The 23,530-nt window shown below is 39.5% G+C and overlaps 1 protein-coding gene across 1 annotated transcript in view; it reads right to left on the bottom strand.

The window, feature by feature from the left end:
• Positions 1-19,434, bottom strand: part of gpr4 (G protein-coupled receptor 4) — a 48,299-nt gene extending 28,865 nt beyond the window's left edge. The window contains exon 1 of the mRNA XM_063907697.1: positions 19,266-19,434. The gene's annotated coding sequence lies outside the window, so the exon portion shown is untranslated. The remainder of the gene's footprint in view (positions 1-19,265) is intronic.
• Between the last annotated feature and the right edge of the window lie 4,096 nt (positions 19,435-23,530).

Genomic DNA, 23,530 nt, shown 5'->3' with positions numbered 1-23,530 from the left:
ACGGATAATATTCAGTAGTCGATGCCAATACTAGTGAAATTACCCAATTCTCTGTACCCAATTCAATATTATGGCAAACCCATTTTCTTGAACATACATTCCTTTATTGTTGATTTCTGTTTTTTGTTAGAATTGTGTCGTAATTCCCTCTCCAATGTCCACTTTATATTGCTGTAAAAACTCCATCAAACAACTGTTTTTATTAAAGTTTCTCGTCGAGAACCTAATTTACATTTGAGCACAACGTTATCACTTATCTTCACCCAATTCTTATTTTTGCTGAACAGATCTTGAATGCATCAAAATATAGCGCAATGGAATCTCTGTTAACGTTACCTGTTAGCTTTGGTATGCTACCGCTGCTAACGTGACTTGCTCTCCTCCTGCCGATCTCAATTCAGATTTGTTGTTCTCAATATAGCATTTTAAGGGGAAAAACAAGCTGCTTCTCCTTGACATGTCAATAGAGTGTACTGCATCATTTCAGATTCAAAAACAGAAAATGGCCCCCCTGGGAAGATCTCCACGAAAATATTTCAATCGCCTCCCGAGAGTACGTAACACCATTGGACTAGATAAAACATTTGTAATGTCAAATTTTCCACTTGGTACCCAAAGTTTCTATACTCGGGACATCCTAGGGTGACCAGGTGTCCTGCTTTGTGCGGGACTGCACATCATTTTCATCATTTGTCCCACACATTTAGCCGATGTTCCGCATTTGATTGACAGTTGCCCAATTAAAACTTGGCTTTTATCCAAAGATGTTTAGAAAAACAAGAGAGGGCTTTCACCATTAGCTGTGTCAGATGTCAATCAATCAACAGAGAAATGTATTTACTTATGGTGTAGCCATGGAGGGCGACTCCCAGAGCGTTTTTGTGATTATTCTTTTTCAATTGCGCACAGAGGTGAATAAGTTGTGAAGCGATACTTCCCCGAAACTCACAAGAAACACCTGCCCATAAAGAAAATATCGATCTGTGGATTTATCCTTCCTGAAACCAAAAGAGGATTACCAAACAGATGAGGTAACAGCAGCTGACTTAATAAACGTTTACCACACTGTGCAGCTCTCGGTCCCACAGGTCAGCTGACTGTAAGCTAGCTCGGCTCATTTTTCAAGACTTGGAGATCACAAGAGAAAACAAGAACATTTACGGATGATAGTTTGTTAGAAAACTACAACATTTAAAACAAATATATTTAATTCCTTCACTTGCATAGTTTGTGCAAACCATAGTAAAGCCTTGGTATTTATATTTATGAGCTAACAGTTTCAGTAGAATGTTTATTTTTAAGGGTTAGATAGACATTACATGTTCCGCATTGTCCCACACAAACGTACTCTTTGTCTCACATATGGCTTGTTGGCACCTCGTCCCCCTAAGATATTCTGAGTCTTAATTTTGTCAAACACACAGATGTATTGTGCAGACTGGTCCATATACTCGCTACCAACCAAATTAATAACTTGTTATAGGTTGAAGTCTCATGCCCTTAGTGCTCTGTAAACATCTACCTACATGGGTTCTGCATGTACTGTACATATCCACGTTATCTTCACAATTTACAATAAATCAAAGGCCAGCCAGGTTCCAGAAAGTCTGCTGTAGCCCCCACACGATAAATTGCTAATGCATCCAGCTTGTCTGTCCTCGGCACTCTGACCATCTGGTATCCAAGAAAGTTAGTCATGAAAATGAAGGAGGAAAAGAAGAGCGCAGAGGAAGGAAAGAACGGAACCTCAGAGAAACAGAACAGGAAAGACAAAACAGTCCCGGGCCTGAGGCAGAGGGAGATGTTGGGGGGGGATGTATGGCTGCACGTAGTTAATCCTGGCTTTTCATTTCATGCTCGGGTGGCCGTGCAGACGTCCATGTTTCAAAGCCCTCGCAGGCTCCACCTGACGCCCTGCAGGGTAAATTAATGACTCTAATAAAAGTGCCACATTTTCCCGTGACGTTTCCCCCATCGAGCATTATTGGACCATTTTTAATTTAGCTCTGATCAGATCACTACAGCTCATTACTGTACATCTGGAGAGAAATGAAAGCGACACTGTGTGTGTGTGTGTGTGTGTGTGTGTGTGTGTGTGTGTGTGTGTGTGTGTGTGTGTGTGTGTGTGTGTGTGTGTGTGTGTGTGTGTGTGTGTGTGGCTGACTAACTTCATTCATGTGTGCAGTAGCCAGTACACAGGACATGATGTATGATACTGTTTCCTCTAAGCTTAGCACCTGTGGTGTTGCACGGTGGATAACAGGGGCAATTTTTATTGACCTGTATTCATTTGTTGTGTCAGCATTTCTGTTTTTATTCCACTTGTGTCTATGATCGGTGAAGTAAAGCATTTCCATTTCAAATTGACAAATGCAAAGTTAATTTGTACCTACAGCATAGTATCGTGATACTTTGCGTGGTGATATTATATCGATACATGTACACCAAGTATCAATATGTTATTATATAAACTATACATATTGCAAATCCAAATGAAAGTTTGTGGTAACGATTGCTTTTTCAATCCACTAGATGCTGCTGAGCTCTTTCTTGTGCGGTCACGGCCCTGGGTAAAGTCAGTGGGATTGGCAGGAAGTCAAAACAAAGATGGAGTCAGCGGAGAAAAGAAATCAGAAATGTCACAATATATCGTATCGCAGTACTCAGCATATCGTAGAATCGCAATACTATCGTATCGTGCCTTAAGCATCGCGATGGTATCGTATCGTGGGGACCCTAATGATTCACACCTCTACCAAATAGTCCAACTTGTTTTTACCTTGAATTCTGACAGTACGTTATGCTGTTATAGGTGCGTTTGTTTTGGATCCAGTGGTCTGAGTGGGGAAGGCTCTTTCTTTCTTCTCAAATCGCATAGGTTGTCAATTTCTAATGAAAAAACAGCTCAATAAATCTGTTACATGTAAAGATCATGCTTAAGTGTTCAAAATAAACCGAAAGTAAAAGTAGACATTGTGCATTGTGGCCCATTTCAGGATGGTACCACCACAGCTGGTAAAGGTGGAGCTATTTTAAATTATTGAATGTACTTCTGTTGAATATTTTGACTTAAAATAACTTATCCTAGTTGGTTTACAAGTTGAATAATATTTTGTATGTAAGGGATAATGTACAACGAGGCGGTCATTAATGAAAAAATAACCCCTGTGATCATGGAGCCCGATGTGAAGCTGAGGAATCTTGATCACTCCCGGTTATTACACGGCCACATACTGAATAAGCCAACCACTTGACTCACAAAATTATTTGAAGGCAGTTTTTTTGTAACGGTCAAAGACTGTTCACCTTTTCTTTTTTTTCACCTGCAACACTGCCAGAGCCATTACCGTGTTCCTGTTAGTGTTCACTTCCTGTCTGTCTTCGTCTGGAGATTTCTCTGACGCTCAACAATCCATCTTTTAGCCTCTTCCCTTTCCTCCCCTGAGCCTCCTTACCAGGGGTGTGTTATCAAGATTTAACAACCTCTGAAATGTCCAAATTGAACAATCAGAATCAAGTATTCATGTAAGCCGTGTAGCTATTTATCTGAATCTTTAAAGTAACAAAAGGTGACAGATAAATGTGGTTCAGTAAAATGTACAATATTGGCCTTCGTAAAAGCTAGAAGTATAAAGTAGCATGACTACTACTTTGAAGTTCCTCAAAACTGTACTTTAGCACAGTACTAAATCTATTTCCCTACATTCCAACACTGCTATTTATCATGATGAGCCAGGCCTGTCCTTGCTGTTCTACTTGTGCAGTGTGTGTCTGAACACAGCAGTTAGTCTCCGGCCGCTCGCTGTTCCTCAGACTAATGACATGGAGGCATGGAGAGGGGGTTGTCAGCAGTTTTAATGATGGGATGCAGAAAACCTCCACTCATTTCTGAGGCGCTGCCTGTTAGACTAATCCCACTGGAACCCTGTGTGTGAATCTGTGTGTGTGTGTGTGTGTGTGTGTGTGTGTGTGTGTGTGTGTGTGTGTGTGTGTGTGTGTGTGTGTGTGTGTGTGTGTGTGTGTGTGTGTGTGTGTGTGTGACAGTTTGTGTGACAGAGGCGAGAGAAGGAGTAAACTATGCATTTGAATATATTGAGCAAGAGAAAACAAGAACATTTACGGATGATAGTTTGTTAGAAATCTACAACATTTAAAACAAATATATTTCATTCCTTCACTTACATAGTTTGTGCAAATAATTAAACCATAGTAAAGCCTTGGTATTTGTATTCATGAGCATTAGTCTTTTCTTGTGTTGTTCTGTTATTATTTTTGTTATTGTTTGTATCTGTTTTGTCTTGTGTCATCCCTCCAGGTGTGTGTGTGGTTTTTTTCAAAGGAATAGCTATGCATTGCTGAAGAAATGATTGTAATAATTCAATGAGGTTATAATGTAATAATAATATAACCAGAAGGTTATTTTGTTGGTACAGTGTGTGGTGGCCAGCCCCGGCCTGCTGACAGGAAGTGGCTGTTTCCTCTGCTGCTTCCTGTTTTGTCTCTTATAGTCTGATTGGTCTTCTATTCTGGTCAGTCGTGTCGAGTGATACGAGGGCACAAAGGGTCCAAGTGTTAAAAGTCGTTCACCTCTCTCAACTCCAGCTGTAGGTTACACATATCCTGAGATAAATCTGGTCACACCCTTTTTGTAAAAAATAAAATAATGTTACTTTTTGATTTTGACAATTTTAAAGAAAAACTGTCTAACATTTGCCACCAAAAACGTATTGTGATGATAGAACCAATGGTACAAAAAAGATTGTATGTGACAGAAATATCCTTGTTTTCAATTAAATCGAGGAATTGTAGTAATTGGATAACTTTAGTATTCATCAGTAAGTATCAAAGAATTAGATATATTGGCACTTAGAGAGAGTTTGTTGAATGTTAAATAGTACTTATATACGTAGTACGTATTTATATTGTTAGGGGACATTTTTGTGTGTTCATTTGCCCCGTAATTAAAAATGAATGAACCCATTGTGAGCAATATTTTCAGATACTATAGAGTGGTGCAGGAACGAGTCCTAAAATCTGGGAGTGAGTTAACATGTTACCACTTCTGGTTCCCTCGTCTCAGAGTCGATGGGATTTCTCCGTAGGATTTTGGAAGATAGCTTGAAATAAGGTCTGTGGTTCACACAAATTTAAGACACTGGTCAGGTTTTGTTCTACGAAATTAAATACATCAGCAGTGCAGTTAGTCACAGGAACAAGGACACTGAAATAAATGTATGCAAGAAGAGAATCATGCACTAAAAAGAGAATAATATTAACTCCATTCTCTGGGTTTAGAAAAGGCTTTTGTTCTCAAATGAAAAAAGAAAATGTCTCTGTTAGGCTGTAGCTGGTCAGTCAGACTCCGAGCAGCGATGGTAAATCATTAGCCTTCATGAATCTGCCAGCTGTCATCGATGGGAAAAAATAAGTTGCAGCACATTAAAACTGACTCAGCGAGATATTTCTGCAGAGTGTGGAATATGTTTTAGAGGACATGCTGCCATGCTGGACTCAAGAAAGAGAACCAGCCAAGCAAAGAAGGCGATGTTCACTAAATCAAACAGTCATCATCTGCCATCCTAAAGAATTCTCTATTCAGTCATTTCAGCTCGGTATTCTTTACTTCTTAAGTATTTTGTGCTTTGAGGGGAAGTTTATCAAACAACTATCTAACGGCTTTTTATGGATGTGGGAAAAAAGTAGAAAAATTCATGTTCATGTTGTCTTTTTGTGAACGATTTATGGACCAAATAATATTTCAGAGTCCGTGTTTAATCATTATAAAATACAACATGAGGACATTTATTTTACAAAAAGCAGTGACAGTACTCCTCTGGATCAGATGTCAGTTTACCTCACTGTTAACTCATTATGGATGAATTTGCGATCAAAATCAATTCAATAATAGTACAAGCCTTTGTTTCTTTTTCCTTGTTGTATTATCTGTTTGTATTTCTTGAAGCATTCATATAAGGAAATGTTATGCTGCTGTTATATTAATAATTCATAATGTGTAATGGGAGAGGGGTCGCTTGTTGTGACAAACCTTGATATGCTGCTATCTATTTCTGTTGTTCCAACTTTGGGAGACGATAACATGTGTTTTCCCAGTCTTGAACTCATTTTCCGACATCACATGAATGTTGCACAACTGCCCGAGCTCACAATGTTAACTTTAATAAATCATCATTCTTATGAACGCCTTGTGATTCAGATCGTCTCCAATGTGTGTTCGTTCTAACATGGCCCATGCCTCACCCTTCAAACAAGGTTCTTAAAAATCAGATCAGATCTATTTTTATTATATTTTATATGAAAAGGGGAAAAAAGGCTCAATGTAAGCTAAGGAAGGTATTCATCACTCGACCCTACATATAAGAGCAAGTACATATTTATGTCTAAGAAAAATATTTATGTTTTTATATAATATTAAAGTGTATTAAATACATAAGTTTTAGCATTGGTTTATATACTGTATATTGATATTATTTGACTGTGTTAAGCTTTTGTTGCGAACTGTGATAATGTTGCAATGCTAATTTAAGTGTGCATGTCTAAAAGAGAACACCTAAGTTATGCCAGTAAGCAGCTGGAAGTCTGCAATTTCGGATTGAAACAAGTTTTTGACCATGCAGACAAATGTTATGTCACGTTCTAGGAATTTAATGCAGTGTTATAGTTGATAGAGGTGCATTTTGACTGGGATTAACTTGTCGTGGCGCTGTTCTCTGTCTCTGTCACTAAATGTTTGCTAAAGTTTTACTTGCCTCCCCTGGATCTTCACAAAACTTTATGCAACACGATTCAGAGCTAAGATAACTCGGAGAATGAGTGGCCTAGAACGTTTGTGCATTGGATAAACAGCCACTATAATATAGCTCCCCTCAGCTCTATGGAATGTTTTAGCATTATTAAACACATTTTTGTTTTCCAGCTCCATTGAATACTATATGGTTCAGCAAATAAGCTCTGATACACACTATATGCTACCTACTCAGCCCTGGGAGGCAAAGTTAGCACGTAGCTATGTAGAAAACACAGTGGAGCATTTTGTAGCTAAAGAGCCAGATATGTTTTTAGAAGTTGGTGGAGACCAAACCAGAGCTAAAAATAAAGAGAGTATAAAGACTTTTGTCTAAGATAGGTGCAAACAATCCAAAGCAATAATAAAATCATTGCTGTTTTGCACATGACATTCATCCTGTAAGACCTTTTTGCACATCATTCATCCATTTGTCTGCTCAATATACACCCTCCAGCACACAGAGATGCACACACAAATAGAGCCTGATTTTATTTGATGGATCATATTTCTTCTTGCCACTGCAGCAACCCCATTTATCCTCTGAGATCATTAAAGTTTCATCTAATCATGTTCAATACTCCATTACTAAAAAAGTCGATAGGTGCAGACCTTAGGAGAGGGAGGGGGGGAGAGGAGATAGAAAGAGACTGATAAAAAGAGACGGATATCTTTCCTCTACTTCATCACGCACTTTTAATTTCCAGATATCATCAGAGTCCCAAAGTAAGCAACCTGATTTTATCCAAAGAAACACAAAATCACTTTGCCATCTCCTAGAATAAATAATCCACAATCATTTCAGGCTTTTAGCACAATTTTTATGCAGCATGAGCAACCAAAAACTGAGAGAGGGACAAGGGATGGAGGAAAAAATAAAGGGAGCGATGGAAGGAAAATATTGATCAAGGGTAAGAAAGAGTGGAGGAGTGAAAAAGGTGAGAAAGAGAAGTGGAAAGAGAGATGATAGGGATAGGAAAGAGGGGGAGCCAAATAGGTGTATGGAATGTAATTTTAGATTTATCCTTAAAAAAAAAGAGGGAAGATCAATGAGAAGATTGGAAATGGAGAATGCAACAATGAGACAAAACAAAAACAGCGAAGAAAAGAGAGGGGAAGAACGATGAACAAGAGAATAAAACAGGAGAGTGGTTAGAGATGGAGGTTTAATGGAAAAGAAAGGAGGGCTAATAGAGAGAAAGGGGGAGGGAGGGAGACGTTACTCGACTATCTGAAACTGCTCTAATGTTGCCACAGGTGCTGCTGCCTCCACACCCGAGACATCTGTGTGTGTGTGTGTGTGTGTGTGTGTGTGTGTGTGTGTGTGTGTGTGTGTGTGTGTGTGTGTGTGTGTGTGTGTGTGTGTGTGTGTGTGTGTGTGTGTGTGACAGGGCTAACAGTGTTTACAGACAGACAGTGGTTACCTCATCACGTCCTGGGTGCATTTAGCCGTGGCGTCAGACTGTCAGCAGTTCCAAAAACCCACAGAGAGAGAGAGAGTCAAATACACACTTCTGATCACCGTTCCCCCCCAGCCTCTTTCTTTTTTCCTCTCTTTTGTTTAATTCCCCTCTCGGCCTGCAGGCCATCAGCCGTATCATGTCATCGACACACACAGATCTGCTCCGTTGCGTTACAGAGACTCACTGCAATGTCGAGCATGCACCGTCTATTGCAAACTGTGTGACAACAAGTGGTAGCTTTACAGAAACACTAAATTGGGAGTCAGCCGTGCAACCGAAACCGCACAGGGGGCAGTGTTGTAGGGTCATGTTGTTTAGGGTACCCCAAAGAGCCATAAATCATGAACCAGGAAGTAAGGCTGAAGAATTTTCGACCAAAACATGGATTAGATCAACATCCAAATCCCAGGAGACCCAACATTTTTAAAGGCCAAATAAACCATTAATATCAATCTGTGACATTTCATGGTATGTAGGTTCCCCATCGACCGGCGACATATCATTCTAAATTAAGTAATGTGCTGCTGCAGGGACTTCCCGTCTATATCACGTCAAACAGACTTTGGATAACAAGAACAGATCCTCGCAGTTACCCTTTATGATCAGTTACCAATATATATTTCCTTCCCTGCCATATCATGGATCATTTTGCACTGAGATAGATAGACAATACATTAGGGCTGACCCCCATTAGTCGGCGGAAAAAATATTCGTCGACTAATTTTTCATTAACCGATTAGTCGAAAAAAAAATGTCCATCTTCCCGCTGAATGTGCTATGACGCGTCAGCCGGAAACCCCATCAGACTTCATTCAGAGCTGTGCCTGGTCCTGAAGTTAATTTGGTCGGATATCCAAAGTGTGCGATCCTTCTGAGCGAGTAAAGGACGAGCCCCAAAAGGTGACATGCAAACTCCACTGAAAAAAAAGGTGCCTCCGTATCCACGCCATCATTACAAAACACGGAGCTTTATTATCCCCCACAACGTGTGTTCCTTTGTCAGATTGAGGAAAACAGCAGCAGTGAGTCAGGCAGTACCCTAGCTGTGTATGAACATATATAAACCTGTAATATGTAATCATTCTGAGCCAGTGGCGGTGCGTCAATAGTGGGCGCTTGGGCGCCGCCCACCCTGACTTTTTGAGTTAAAAAACGTTATATATACAACATAATTGAAATAAGAAATGTACCGTGTTTATGGGTTAAATGTGTATGGGAGACCACTGTCAAGAACCGCTAAAATGTGTCCGGACATAATATATTGCCATTCGCCTTTTCTGAGAATAGGCAGGTCGGCTACCGTCCGTGGGCGCCGATAACATGGGAGTCTATGGGAGAGCTTATACTTTTCTCAGTCATTTTAGCAAGGATAGATTTTCATTGGAGGATGAAACTTAGATCTGTGGGCGCAAATCTTTGCGCCCACAGCCATGGCATTGTTTCTTAAGTCAATGTGACATTCAACTGTAGCATTCGCATTGGTATTTGGTCCCATTGACCGCGACATATCATTCTAAACAAGCTAAGGCTGCTGCAGCGGACTTACTGGTAATATCACATCAATGACTTGATAACAGAACAGAACCTCACATTACCCGTTTATGACATCCAATGTCTCCAGAGCAATTAAAGACATTTGCACGAGCGTACGATTTGAAATACATTCAACGGCTGCCCCCCATTGATCGCGGGAGAATATCGTCGACTTTTTTCATAACTTAGTTGCGAAAAAATGGACATTTTAGCTGAGTGCTTGACAGTAGCAAAGCCCATATTTTCTGTGTGTCCGTTAGGTCGGATATTCAAAGTCTGGCTGATCCTTCTGGCATAAACGGCGAGAAGGAATCAAACTCCACAAAGAAAAGAAGTGCCCCGACCAGCCACATAACAACAGTCACGAAAACGATCAATTCAAGCTTTCATTTCAGGACCAGGGCGCAATGTGGGGAGGGATTTTTACCGACGCGCATATGTGTCGCTGTATCCATTTCCTGTGTAGTATTTATTGTGTTGTTATATTAAGATATGAACGATAGAAAATATAACTCAATGCTCAATGTGTGTGCTCGCTGCTTGTTCACACACACATTACGAATCCTTACCGGAGCTTCTGCTGTTTGTACCGCTGGGTGGACCGCTCCGTCCGTGCGGTGCGTTGTGACTCTCATGCGCTTTCTATCTACATTATATTATATTTCAACGGTTAATTATTAGTTTTATTTCATATTTCATGTGAAGCACAACGTACCGTGCTTTTATAATAAGGTTCTTCATCAGCCTTTGAAACTGAAATCGTTTTGGGAGAAGAAAACAAATAATTGATTATGATTATTTTTTTTCATGAATCATATACGTGAGATGATTAGTCGACTAATCGCCTGAATTTACGACTAGAAAGATGTTTAGTCGAGGGCAGCCCTACAATAGACAATAGATAGAGTGACGCAGAGTTGACATAGTTGAAGGACGACCCGGAAGTTATCATCGCAAGGGCTCCCTCAACTAAAAGCAATGTGATTTTTCCATTGGATTTCACAATATTCCTGAGAAAAACGCTGTACTTTTATGATTCCTGAAGCGTTAATGCATCGGCTAGAGATAAAAAGCTAACGTTACGCTAAAAAGGACTGCGCATTACCACTGCTAAGCTAAAAGAAGCTAATGTTTGATATGATGATGATGTATTTTTGATGGACGCCCTGGAAGTTATAATAGTAAGCAGTCCCTTGACAAAAAGCAATGGGATTTTTCCAATGGATTTTGAAATACTACAAAGAAAAGCTCTGTGGCAAACACACATTTATGATACTTACTCATTTTCTCTGCAGGATAATCTACACATAACACCACTTCAATGATTCCTGAAGCGTTAATGCATCAGCCAGAGATAAAACGCTAACGTTAGGCTACAAATGACTCGTTCACATAGCTGCGCATCACTACAAAAAAAGTGAAAATCTCTTAAGTTTATTTCAGGCATCTAAAAAAGTGTCAACTTTGTGACTACGTAACTGGTAGTGCTAAAATGCTAACTCATTCCAGCACAACTCTCAATCAGACAAAGGAAACACATTTAGTCCCAATTTTTCCAAATGTTCAGCCTTACCAGGAAGTCCCCTGTCAGTAACAGATGAACGCATTTAAAGGCTTTTCAGAGTACTGCACAATAAAGACACTTCATTTTTTCCCTGCAATAGAGCTCCAGCTGTGTCAAGGGACAGCTCCATTCAAACCAATAATAAAAATAAAAAACGTTTTATACCTGGATAAAATGACTCCCATCGGACTGTGTTACAGTAGGACGGTGTTTCTGACAAAACGATAGTCCAGTCTTTTAAGTTACACAAAGAACAGTGTATGAAAGGGAATTAAATGTTCTATTCAGATTTCATCAATACTTCAATTAATTGGCTCTAAACAAAATGGTTCCAAACTAGAGGTATTATCTCAAAGAGAGCACCCTTCAGAGCTATAAAGAAAAATAGTAATACATTGTGGATACTCACTTCAATTAATTCTAGGAATCTAATTATCTAATTATGGTAATTAAATACTGAGAACTCCTAACCTTCACATTCACTTTGATAAATGGGAAGCAGCTAATGATTTTCTAATCACGAGTCAGTCAATAAATGAAGTGATGGAGCCGTCAAATGTCTCTGGAATGATGTCGTACAAGCTCTTTCCAGAACACAATGAAATAGAACAGAGGCTAGCAGTAGAACAGAAACACTTCAAAGATAAACAGTAAAGAAACTGTTTCATTGGATAACATAATTGTCTTATTGCCATGACAACAACCAGATCACAGGTTGGCAGGAGGCAATGTTACTGACACAAAGGAGCTCTGGAAAACAGAAGCAGAATCGCCCACAATTTAACCCACCGGTACAAAAATAACACTCTGCTCAGAGACCTACGATTATGTGTGTGTAGGTGTGTGTGACTCAAAACCACTGTCACCTTCACTAGCTGATGAGTCATCGCGGTAATTAAGAGAGCAGAAGCATGACACCTCTCTGTGTCCCCCGGAATAATTATCCCATTAGGTGAGCCGTGGGCCCGCAGGCTGACATGTCTCTTTAAAACTGGACAAGATAATTTATTGGTCCATCCATTACTCAAATGTGTTGCCACATTTAGTTTTAGGGGGGTTAGCTTGCCAACTTTGATATTAACTCTCCTGGTATATCAATTATTTCAGCACTGAATGCTTTTCTCCAATAGTCACTATTGTACGGTAACAGTAGATTGGCAGGTGTGTAACTTGTTCTCTTTGTTTTAGAATGGGTTACATTTGGCGTAGGCTGTCTGTGACTCCGCTCCGGTACATAGGCCAACACTCTGCTTTTCCAGGATTTCCTTTTCACTTTAAATGGTTTTCCTTTAAAGCTACCTAGCAGATTAGAAACCTAGGTAGCGGTAAGGCAGCTTAGTGCAGATGTCCATTTACCATAAACAAAATGAAGGAGAAGCGACATCAGTGTCAGTAAGTGACTCATCATAGAGGCAGCTTACGTGCAACGGCATCAACAGAAGGTTTACTCATTACCACATGTAGTGAGGATTTATGAAAACCAAATGTATATAGTAGTAGAAGTAGTAATCTAAGTAGGGACTTTGACTACATAGCATGTTTTCTGGCAGAAAGGTGCTGGAAGGGCGCTGGGCAGGCTTATTAAAACCAATCTAAAGATGCTTCCTCACACATTTTTATGAATGACTTTCACCATTCTATCTGACAGCCTTAGGGTTGAGGATGATCCATGTACGATGATAGAAGTTTCGCAGTTACCGACAGCAACTAACAGTGTCCTCCAGGCTGATGTGCACAAACAAATGGGCTGTCAATCTTTGTAATGATCCTTACCGTCTCAAAGACATGCCCAGAACAAGCTTCTCCTCCCATTAATATTGCTAAATCACCCGTGCATTATGAAACATTAAAATAATATCAAAGCCTTTGAGGCGGCCGCAAAAAGTCACTGTCTGCAGCGCTATATCTTGAGGCAGTGGCATACGATCTGTTCTCACGGGGAAATGAAAAAATCCACTGGGGCTGGGAAAAAGGTGGTACATAGTCACAAGCCCTAAATCAGGGGTGTCCAAACGTTTTTCTCTGATGGCGACATACAGAAAGAGGGCTGGGCCACTCACTAGAGGCGAGGTATACTGCCTTATAAGCTAAGTTATAAGTTAGCAATATCCATCAAATGTAGGTAAATGAAGCTTGATACTTGAAGATGCTTTAAGAAAAAAAAACTGCCGACATCACAGCTCTCTGTAGGGTGTCATTTTTTGTTGTTTTGCAGCTCATTCCTTAAAACAGGAGCCTCATATTGCTTATAATAACATATGAAGGGTATATATAAATAAGTTATTCTGCCTTTTTTATCAACTAAGATTTGTTAGAAAATGTTTTCAACTTTTATTGACTGAATTCTTTCGAAACGTGGGCATATTAAAACATGAATACTGCTGTGTGATATCTGCTTACATATATTTAGACATAGCACAGTTTCATGCTGGGCTATATTTCATTATACTTTTTGAATTCGTTGAGGGCCGATTAGAAAATGGTCCGCGGGCCGAATTTGGCCCCTGGGCCGTAGTTTGGATACCCCTGCCCTAAATGAATGCAAAGAGATCTTTCCGATTGTTCTCAATGTTGTATTTTCTCTTGAGTTATTGTGCTTTTTGTGTAACCCTCAGTACGCAATTTACTGTACATGCGCAGCTGCAATCGTGGAGGTGTTTTCTGATGTTGCCATTGGCAGATGACAGTGGCGGTATGAGCAGCCTGTTCCTACACATTATGTTTCCAAATGAAGCACCAGAAGCTTTTTTGTGGAAAACTAGAAGTTGTTGATCCCTGTAATCACATTGTACAACCAATCTTATCTCGGTGTAGTGAGGTAGAAAAAGAGCTCTGCCATTTCTCTGTGAGCGTGTGAATGTGAAGTAAAGTGATACTGGACAAAAAGAGAAAGAAACCAGAGAGGTGGAGTGTCTGAAACGCTCCACAAACATAGTGTGATGTCAGGACCTGTTTTCTTCAGCGTTATGCTGCACTGTGTTATGCTATGCCTTGATATTTCCTGGTGTAATTTGATAATGTAGGGCAGTGGGTGTCAATCCTCCATTCAGGCTAGCTGGTAGCGTCCTTCTCCACCGCAGTAGCCATTCTGGCCTTTAATCACAGTGATTACTTAACCACAGAGGCTCTTAAGTGCTGCTTATTCGAACTCCTCTGGAGAGCATTAACACCGTCACTGCTCTCTCTTTCACATTCACTCCAGGCCTTTTTTATCCTCCTGCCCTCTCCATCAGTTAACCTTCTCTAATCTCTAGCCTCTCAGCCCTCCTCTTACTCCCCTTTCTCCTCTGTTGTTTAATCTGACTCTGTCTCTTCACTTTACAGTTTTTCTCTTCTCTTCTTGCCTCACCTGTCTTTGAATCACCTTTCCTAATCCAATTTTTACCCGCTAATCCATCGAATAGATTTGATATATTTCATGGGATAACTGTAAACATTGACCCCGAGGTGCTGCTTGATATAAAGTCATGGGATCACCAAAGTCCTCAGGAGTTGTCTTCTGAGAACAATACCAAATTAACTTTGCAATACCATGCTACCAATCCAATTCCAGGCAAGAACGACGTTTCGTACGTGTATTACGGTAATCAAATATCAACGAAGTACATTAACAATGATTTTACCTATTCTTGTCCTGCAGCCTTTCCTTGTTTCAACCTGGCAAAAGACCATATGCCTATACTGGGGCGCTAATCCCACCTCCACATTTCTCCAATATATATAAAATCACCACGTGTTCAAATCTCCCAGTGCCCAACACTGCCTTCAAAATAAAAGCATAAAACAAGTACTTAAATTAACTTAAATTAACACAATAAAAGGTGCATTTACAATAAACAAAAAAATGTGTTTCCAGAAATATCTGCTTTAATCCACTCTAACCTTTGTGCACTTTTCCACGTGTTGTTTAGAGATACTGTTGATGAAGTGTGCAGTGTTGAAAAGTAAATTGAATGTGTGTTTGTCTCCTAAACTTTACCCAAGGGTGAACATATTATTTTAAAGGTCACCCCGCCATCTGACTTCTGATGAAGATGGTGAACAAGGAGGGAGGAGAGAGCTCTACGTGGGTCGGGGTGAGGGTGTGTGTGTGTGTGTGTGTGTGTGTGTGTGTGTGCGTCAGTGTCTGGTTGAGGGGTGGCACAAGGAACCGGTAGGTAAGTAAAGCCCAGGCTCTTAGCTAACCACAGTCATCCTCACTCCTTCAAGGTCGGAGTAAAACAGATTATCTTTCCAAAGAGGTCAGAAATAGTTCAGCCCAAAGGATGGGGGGGAGGGGAGGAGGGTTTACTTCTAATGTTGTTAGAAATGATGCATTGACGCACAGAAACAAAACAGATAGGATGTCAGTATTGCATCCAAACCTCCAGTTATTGCTTCTTTTTTTATAGCTTTTACCGCCAACGAAGCAAACTGAAAACTGTAATCATATGAGACAAAAACAAGACCCAGAGGGAAGTGGACCGTAAAAAGAGAAAGTATCCTACAGTGAAAAACAAAAAAAGGAAGACAAACTGATTCGACAATCATCAAAGTGAGCATGGAAGAGAGGGAGAGTAAAGGAGGGAAAGGGAGCAAAGAGCGCAGAGTGTTAGCATTGCAAAGGCTACCTCGACAAGAAGCTATGGGATGTTTCCATAGGACATTGGAATATTGCAGAAAATACAATCTTTGTCAAATACATGTTTATAATACCTCCTACTACTGTTCAGCCGGATCATCTTCACATATTAACACCACTTTTATAACTTTTGAAGCGTTACTGCAATTGCCAGAAGTAAAATGCTAATATTAGGCTACAAACTACATGACAGTCTAATGGCTGCGCATCACCACCGCTAAGCTAAAGGTGGCTAATGACGTTTAGTAGTCTCATTTAGCCATTTTTTAAGACACATAAAAGCTTTAGACATAATTAAATAAGCTTTTAGACACATTATTTAGTGACATATTTTATGTAGACGAACACAACGTGGGTATTGACCAAAAAACCCTTAAAAAAAAACATTTTCTTCAAGACAAGGAAACCGAAACTGCTAAAATGCTAACTCACATCCTGTTTTGAAGACTCACTCCGCACCAGACAAAAGAAGAAAAGTTGATTCTAAGTATTATAATATATACAGCCTGCCTGAGGGGGCTCATCTGCTGCACTGCTTATCCGTAATTGTCAAATGCAAAACAAACCCAGAAGCTGTCTCATCCTAAAAAATGTAGCTAAATAATGTCCGAAGCAAGAGCGTGCTATTCATGCATGAAGGTCATAGAAGACTATCCATCACAGTGAACATAATTGATTTGGTCAAACTTCCTTTTGTTTTGCTTTGCGTATTGTTTCCTTCCTGACATTAAGAAACGGAAGAGTCTTGCAAGGAAATAATCCTTCAAAAACGTGTCACTTTATGAATTCAACTCTCAACAACCACATATTTTAATGCCGAGTATCTGTGCCAGGTTAAAGAGCATTTATGGTGAAAGTGATGCTACTGTAAGCTGCTCTGCTAAACACTTGATCGACATGCAAACGTGCAGCCTCTGTACGGTTAAAGTTTAAGGTTGATCATTATCTGGTTCTAACAGAGAATCACTGTGGAGCAGCAGAATTAAGAGCCTAAACTTCAGCTGGAGCAAAACAAGTCTGGATCACCCCCACTTTCTAATTATCAATCTTCTCTATACCACACCCCCTCCCTACTTAAAACGCCTCCATTGAACTCCTGTGTTTACTTCCTAAACATAGTGGCATCACAACGTATCACTTTAGCCTCTGTTGGCAACATATTTGCTAAGGGGTGGTACATCTCTAAGCGGTTGACCATTCACAACAGAGCCGGCCAGCTAATCAATCAGAGCAGACTGGGCTCTGGTTTCAGACAGAGGGTGAAAAGAGGTGCTGCAGCACAGACAGTATGAGAAAAAATAAAGATCTTTTGAACATTAAAGCATGGAGACATGTCCCAGTAGAGGCAGAATAGGGGCCATTAAACATTGTGATTTTTCAGATATTTGACTGACAGACAGATAAGGAAGTTTCAATCTTCACTTGTAAAGTTTAAGACCTGCTTTTCAAAATGCCAAAATGTTGAACTAGTATCAGCTGTAGGTGAGCTACAACTCTAATTGTAGTAGTTTCCTTTAAATACTCAAGGTGGAATCTGTTATGATTCTATTTTTGTCTCTTGTTTGTTGTTTTATGGTTTACATGGGATTTTTTTCTCGGCTGTAATACACATCTTATATTTTTATGTACGTATAGCATTTCATAGACTGTGTTTGTCAGGCATAGCAGATATATGTTACCCTTTGTTATGATCATGACTCATATCTCTGTCCTTTGTTCCTATAGACCAAAATGTACAGACACCTGTAACCCATGTTGGTGAAGGTTATCTGTTCCTTCTGCTAAAATGGATTGATTCAGTTGGATAAGGACCATTTCACAAAAGACTTACAAGAAGATGATTAATCCTGACATTTCCATAAAAAGAAACCTTCCAATCCTTGTTTCAACACATATATAATAATAATCATAACGAGTTCTAAAGATGTTCCATATCTAATCTAAAAGATCAATGGTCTGGCCCCTGCACAGAGCGGGATGAAGTTGGAGAGTTTCAGAGACACAAGCGGCTGATGTAGTCGTCGTTCAGTCTCATGATTTATTAATTGCCTCCAGTCTAAAGCCCAGGAGCTGTGGCAGCAGAGACACAGACACCTACTGTTCTGCAGCTTCCAGCTCATCCCATTATCCATGTACTAATGCAATCCGACTTGCTTGTGCAACAAGTTAATAGAAGCATAAGCAGCCTGCTGTGTGAAGAGTGGAAGAGATGTCAGGTTTAGAAAGACCGCTGAGTTCAAAGTCAAGGGAAGAAGGCGCTCTGACTTAATGTTGTGCTTATCTTAAACCCCCCTCTGACACTTTATTATGTGTACAGTCTGAGCATTATGCTCACTCACTGTGGAGACTCTCATCTGGATCATAAACACTGAAGTGTGCAATGTAGAACTGAATGTGTGAATACGCTGAATTAGTGACCTCATGATGTCACTGCCAGGAATCATTCTTAAAACTACTGAACAACTGGAGAATTATAGACAGACAGACAGACAGACAGACAGACAGACAGACAGACAGACAGACAGACAGACAGACAGACAGACAGACAGACAGACAGACAGACAGATAGAACTTATTTCATCACTTCTATTTGTAGGTGTGTAGTTCACAAATGTATATAGTATTGTTATGTTCTGATATACTGCATATATTTTATTCTCAGAATGAATTGTCATATTATTATTTATTATAGTTTTTTAAGTAGTTTTCATTTAAAATAGTTATCCATTTGTACAACTCAATTCCTGTACTTATTGTTCAAATGTTATGATGCTTAATTATATTTAATACTTATTATATATTTTTTTCACAAATGGACATGTGTTTATGTATGCACCACTATACACCATGAGAATATATTCTCATATTTTGATTGTACTTTATGTGTACACCTTCTAAACATTTATTACATTTTTTCCTATGTTTTTTTAACAGGTTATATATTTGTTTCTGTTTCATAACTTAATACCTCTTATTATGTTGCACCACTACACACCAAAGTAGATTCCTAGTGAGTGTAAACGTACTTCACTGAAACCTAATTCTAAATCCATTATTCACCATAATTACGTATTTTTGTAGGTTAAACTAGCAATTGAAATCAACATCGTTCTGTATAGGTATGTGACGTACATGTTTTTTATGACGAATAGTCTAAAAATACATGTTTATGCGCTCGTTCGTCTCCACTACATACAGCAGAATTAGCTACTCTGTGGCAAGTGCCGGTTTCACTTCTCCTGTGTAAAGACAGCAGTGGAGCAGAAAGAAAGCTGTACTCACATTCTCATCTTAAAGTCCCGGCTGTCAGCTCACACACCGCGCGTATCCATTCACAGGGAAAGTATGTCATGTCATCCAACTTCAGCAAAAACCGCTCAGTAATATAGGCGATGTTCAGCTTGAACTGACTCCACAGTGCGACACCGGCGCACTGAGCGCGGGACACTCAGAGAGAGTCATGCAGAATTCCGCCCCTCTCTCTCTCTCTCTCTCTCTCTCTCTCTCTCTCTCTCTCTCTCTCTCTCTCTCTCTCTCTCTCTCTCTCTCTGTCTCTGTCTTTCTTTCTCTCTCTCTCTCTCTCTCTTTCTCTTTCTCTTCCTTGAACATAGAGAACACGGCATTATGTAGATTATTCTTTTTTAAAGAAAAAGTAGCAATACGTCATTGTAGAGACGTTGTGTTAGTAGTAACAGATCTGCATTCAAAAAACGTACTTAACAAAAAGTATTAAAGTGAGTACGGTGGCCAGCACGTGCAAACGTGCCAAAACAAATCCATGAGTAAAAAAAAACGCTGCAGTTTTAAAAAAGGAACACAAATGTACCAAAACACATGCAGATAAAGAAACATCTTCACCATCATGACAACACATTTGTTACGTTTACTAAAAGCGCTGCATGCACAAAACGCTGAAAGAAGCTCAAAACACAACGAAAACCATGGTCACTAAAAAGTGAGGCACCCAGCTGGGACCAGCGCACTTGTTTACATTCAGGGATTATAAAATTGGCTAACTGTCACTGGAAACCAAAGCTTAAATGTAAATTTGATCTGCTCATTTTGACATGTAATCACACGATATTATTGCTGATCTGTTGTAGAGCTAGCTAATGTAGCTAACCTATTCATTTCAAATATACTGATGAAACACTTTTATGATTACATGAGACAGACTAACTCTGCCCAAACATCACTTAGCGACACATATCTTATTTTTCAGTGTCCCCTGGTTTCCGTTGTGTTTAGAGCGTGTTGCAGCGTTTTTCTATTTGCGTTTTGTTTGTGCAGGGTTTATTAAACCCTTAGTTTTTTCCAACTCTGCCTTTAGCTTTAACTAAATCTTTTTAAATACCATAAATAAGCAAATGTATCCTACATGGTGTGTGAACCATCCATTTTCAAACCATGCCACATCGGATTACAGATGTATAAAAGGGGTCATTCTGCTACAGAATAGCCCACTTCTTTTCACCTGATAGAATCAGCATATAAGCCATGGTGTGTGCTTAGTGTTATCTGGACAGCACATGCAGCTCTGTGGCGACAGACCGGTCCCTGACCAGCTGGAATGATTTACGATGGTGTCGCCTCCACAGAGAATCAGAATGTGCTCCATGTGTTTTGTGTGAAACCTTTAGGAGTCTGTCTCTGTGCAGCTCCTCTCCTTCTGCTGTGTTAAATTACTGTTTAGTGTGTTCCCCTCAAAGTATGTGTTTGGTTCAACCTGCAGGAACAGCGTGTCCGTGTGCATTTCTGATTTATAGTTTAATCACAGAAACAGGGAGATACTTGGGTACTTTATTAATATAAGGTCCATTTTCCATTCCTCTTGGCTTTACAGTGTACTAGTCAGTGATGAAAGAAGTACTCAGACCTTTTTTACTTCAGTAAAAGGAAAAATACTTTGGTCTTGAAATCCTCCATTACAAGTAAAAGTCCTGAATTCCAAGGTTAGTACAGAAGTATAATCGCTACTAAAAGTAGGAATAGTCCTCAAAATGCGGAATGGTTGTCATCACAGATATGTTTCTAAAAAAATTATATTATTTAGTTTCATCAAATACATGTAGAAAATGTTTGTTGTAGTTTGTAAATGTGGTACAACTTTAAGTTACTTGAACTCGTGGTTAGATTACTACTACAGCACTGTAAAAGTAGTAAATATGACTGTTAAATAAATGTAGTGAAATAAAAAGTGTAATATTTGCCTCCAAATTGTGGTGGAGTCGAGGTACATAAAATAAAGTATCCCGAAGTAATATTTAAGTACAGCCTTTGTGTGAATGTACATTCCAGCACTGGTAATATATACAGTAATAAAGACATCTCACAGTTGACTGGAGAAGGACTGCTTTGTCTTTTAAATGCAATTAAACAGGTGGATATAATGATAAAAATGTCCTGAGGGGAACTCTGTCGCTTTAACAGCAAGATGTTCATTCAACCACTAGACTTGTAACTTTTTGTATCAGACACTAAACAACTCTGAAGACATGAGGAGAACTCCATTATGGTACAACAATCCTTTTTGATCTCATTACCCTACAATTCATTTTTTAAAGCAAAAATTAGGGCTGTTGACGTTTAAGCATTAACACTTAATATTCTGTAAACCTATAAAGGAACCTTTTCACATAACCAAGTTTGACACCAATTTACTCCTGTAATTTCAGTGTGCCCCTGAGCAAGGCACCATCCCCTCACCCTCTCCCTGGTCCCTGTATATAATAGCTGTCCCCTACTCCAAGATGGGTAAATTTCTGGTCTGTGGGAAGAATAAAGGAAGTTCTGATAAACTGTTTGACTGAAGTTATGTCAAATAGTTTTACACTGTGCCAAGTAATCTTGTTTTACTAATCCATGATTTAATCACAGATTTGTAGCTTGATGACTCGATTGCATTTTTTAACTGACTGACACCAGAAATAAAACATTTATAATTAACAGTTGGACAAGGGGCGGTGCTGCTTCAGATGAAATCATGCTATTGATTGGCTGTGATCATCAGCCACCTATATACGATTAAAGGTCTGCTGAACCTTTGAGTGACTGAGATTGCTGTTATCATTGAGTCACGTGGTTCTTGCAGCCATCAGGACACCAAGAAGATGGTCTGTTGACATGGTATAAAGACCATAGCATGGGTAGGAGGAGAGGGTGGATTGATGACTGGATTGATGGATAGATTGGGCAAAACCAAATCTCAACTTAAACCCAGGAAAACAGATTGTTTATACTTGTGAAACCAAAAGCCAATGTTGTAACCTTTGTGGGGAAAGTACATTACATCTTTGATTTTCGTAACTTTACGTTATATTTCTTTAACCAAAACATGATTCCTCAACCTAATCACGTAGTTTTGATGCCTAAGCCAAACTTAATCGAAATATAAACCTAAAAAAAACCTGAAATGAAGGCTGTAATGGGGGCCCATGTGGAGGACCGGGGTTCGAACCCGGCCTGGGACCATTTACGTTATCCCCTCTGTCCCCCACTTTCAACTCTGTCTCTTCAATGAAGGCACTGGTGGACCAGATAAAATATTGAATAAGCAAAAAAAACCTATAAAATGAAATGAAACCTTAGGAAACGATGACCTTTTCATAACGTTGGATACCTTTTAGCCCCTTCTGAAGCATATCATGGCCTGATAACAATTGGAACAAGAGCGATGAGCCTCCAGGAATTCAAATGATTTATTACAGTGTTCTCACAAGCTAGTTGATCATGATATCTCTTTGTGTGTGTGTGTGTGTGTGTGTGTGTGTGTGTGTGTGTGTGTGTGTGTGTGTGTGTGTGTGTTTAATATCTAAACAGCAGGAAACTGAAATCAAGGCTCGCTGGTGGAAAACATCACCCAGCAGTGAACTATTAGCCTCCCATTAAAACACATTAAACACCGTCCAGCTCATTTACTGTTTTATGGGGACTGAGTGACAGACCCGCTGAGTGATTCAGGGTAACCCTCTGGATCCTTTGTTGTTTTCTGTTTTTACGTGCCTTTCTAATGCTTGATCTCCCCCAGACCTGCTTCGAGATGCTCTCAAACCTTTGTACTGTATCATTTCGTTATATTGAAAACTCAGCAGGCATTTTCCACGAAGTGAGAATAAGTGAGAATTAAAAACTGGACCATCTTATCTCAGGAATATTGTACACAATAGAGGAGGACCCACAAAACACTGGGATAAGGGTGGTCACTGTAAAAGTAAGGTAGAACAAAATACTATACAATGCACGATGAAGCCAAAAAAACATAAAATAGTTCTGTCCTTATCGGTACAATGTTGAGGTACTTTACTTGAGTATTTCCATGTTTTGCTTTAAACTTCCTCACTCAAATTGAATGACCAATATAGTAGATTTAGAGTAGATAGTAGAGTCCTTACAAGAAAAGCAGCAGCAAACAGTGTTAGCTTAGTGACCAAGTTGACTTCAGTTCGGATAATGGATTATGGCTTTAGTTATTTCATCCCGTTGACTATAACTATTGATGATCTTGTATTTCATCTAAACAAATGGCGAAAAGCAATGTCCCAAAATGT

The sequence above is a fragment of the Eleginops maclovinus genome, chromosome 18 (assembly GCF_036324505.1).
Source record: "Eleginops maclovinus isolate JMC-PN-2008 ecotype Puerto Natales chromosome 18, JC_Emac_rtc_rv5, whole genome shotgun sequence".
Classification (NCBI taxonomy): domain Eukaryota; kingdom Metazoa; phylum Chordata; class Actinopteri; order Perciformes; family Eleginopidae; genus Eleginops; species Eleginops maclovinus.
Note: the sequence above shows the minus strand (reverse complement) of the source record. Positions and strands in the feature narration are given on the sequence as shown.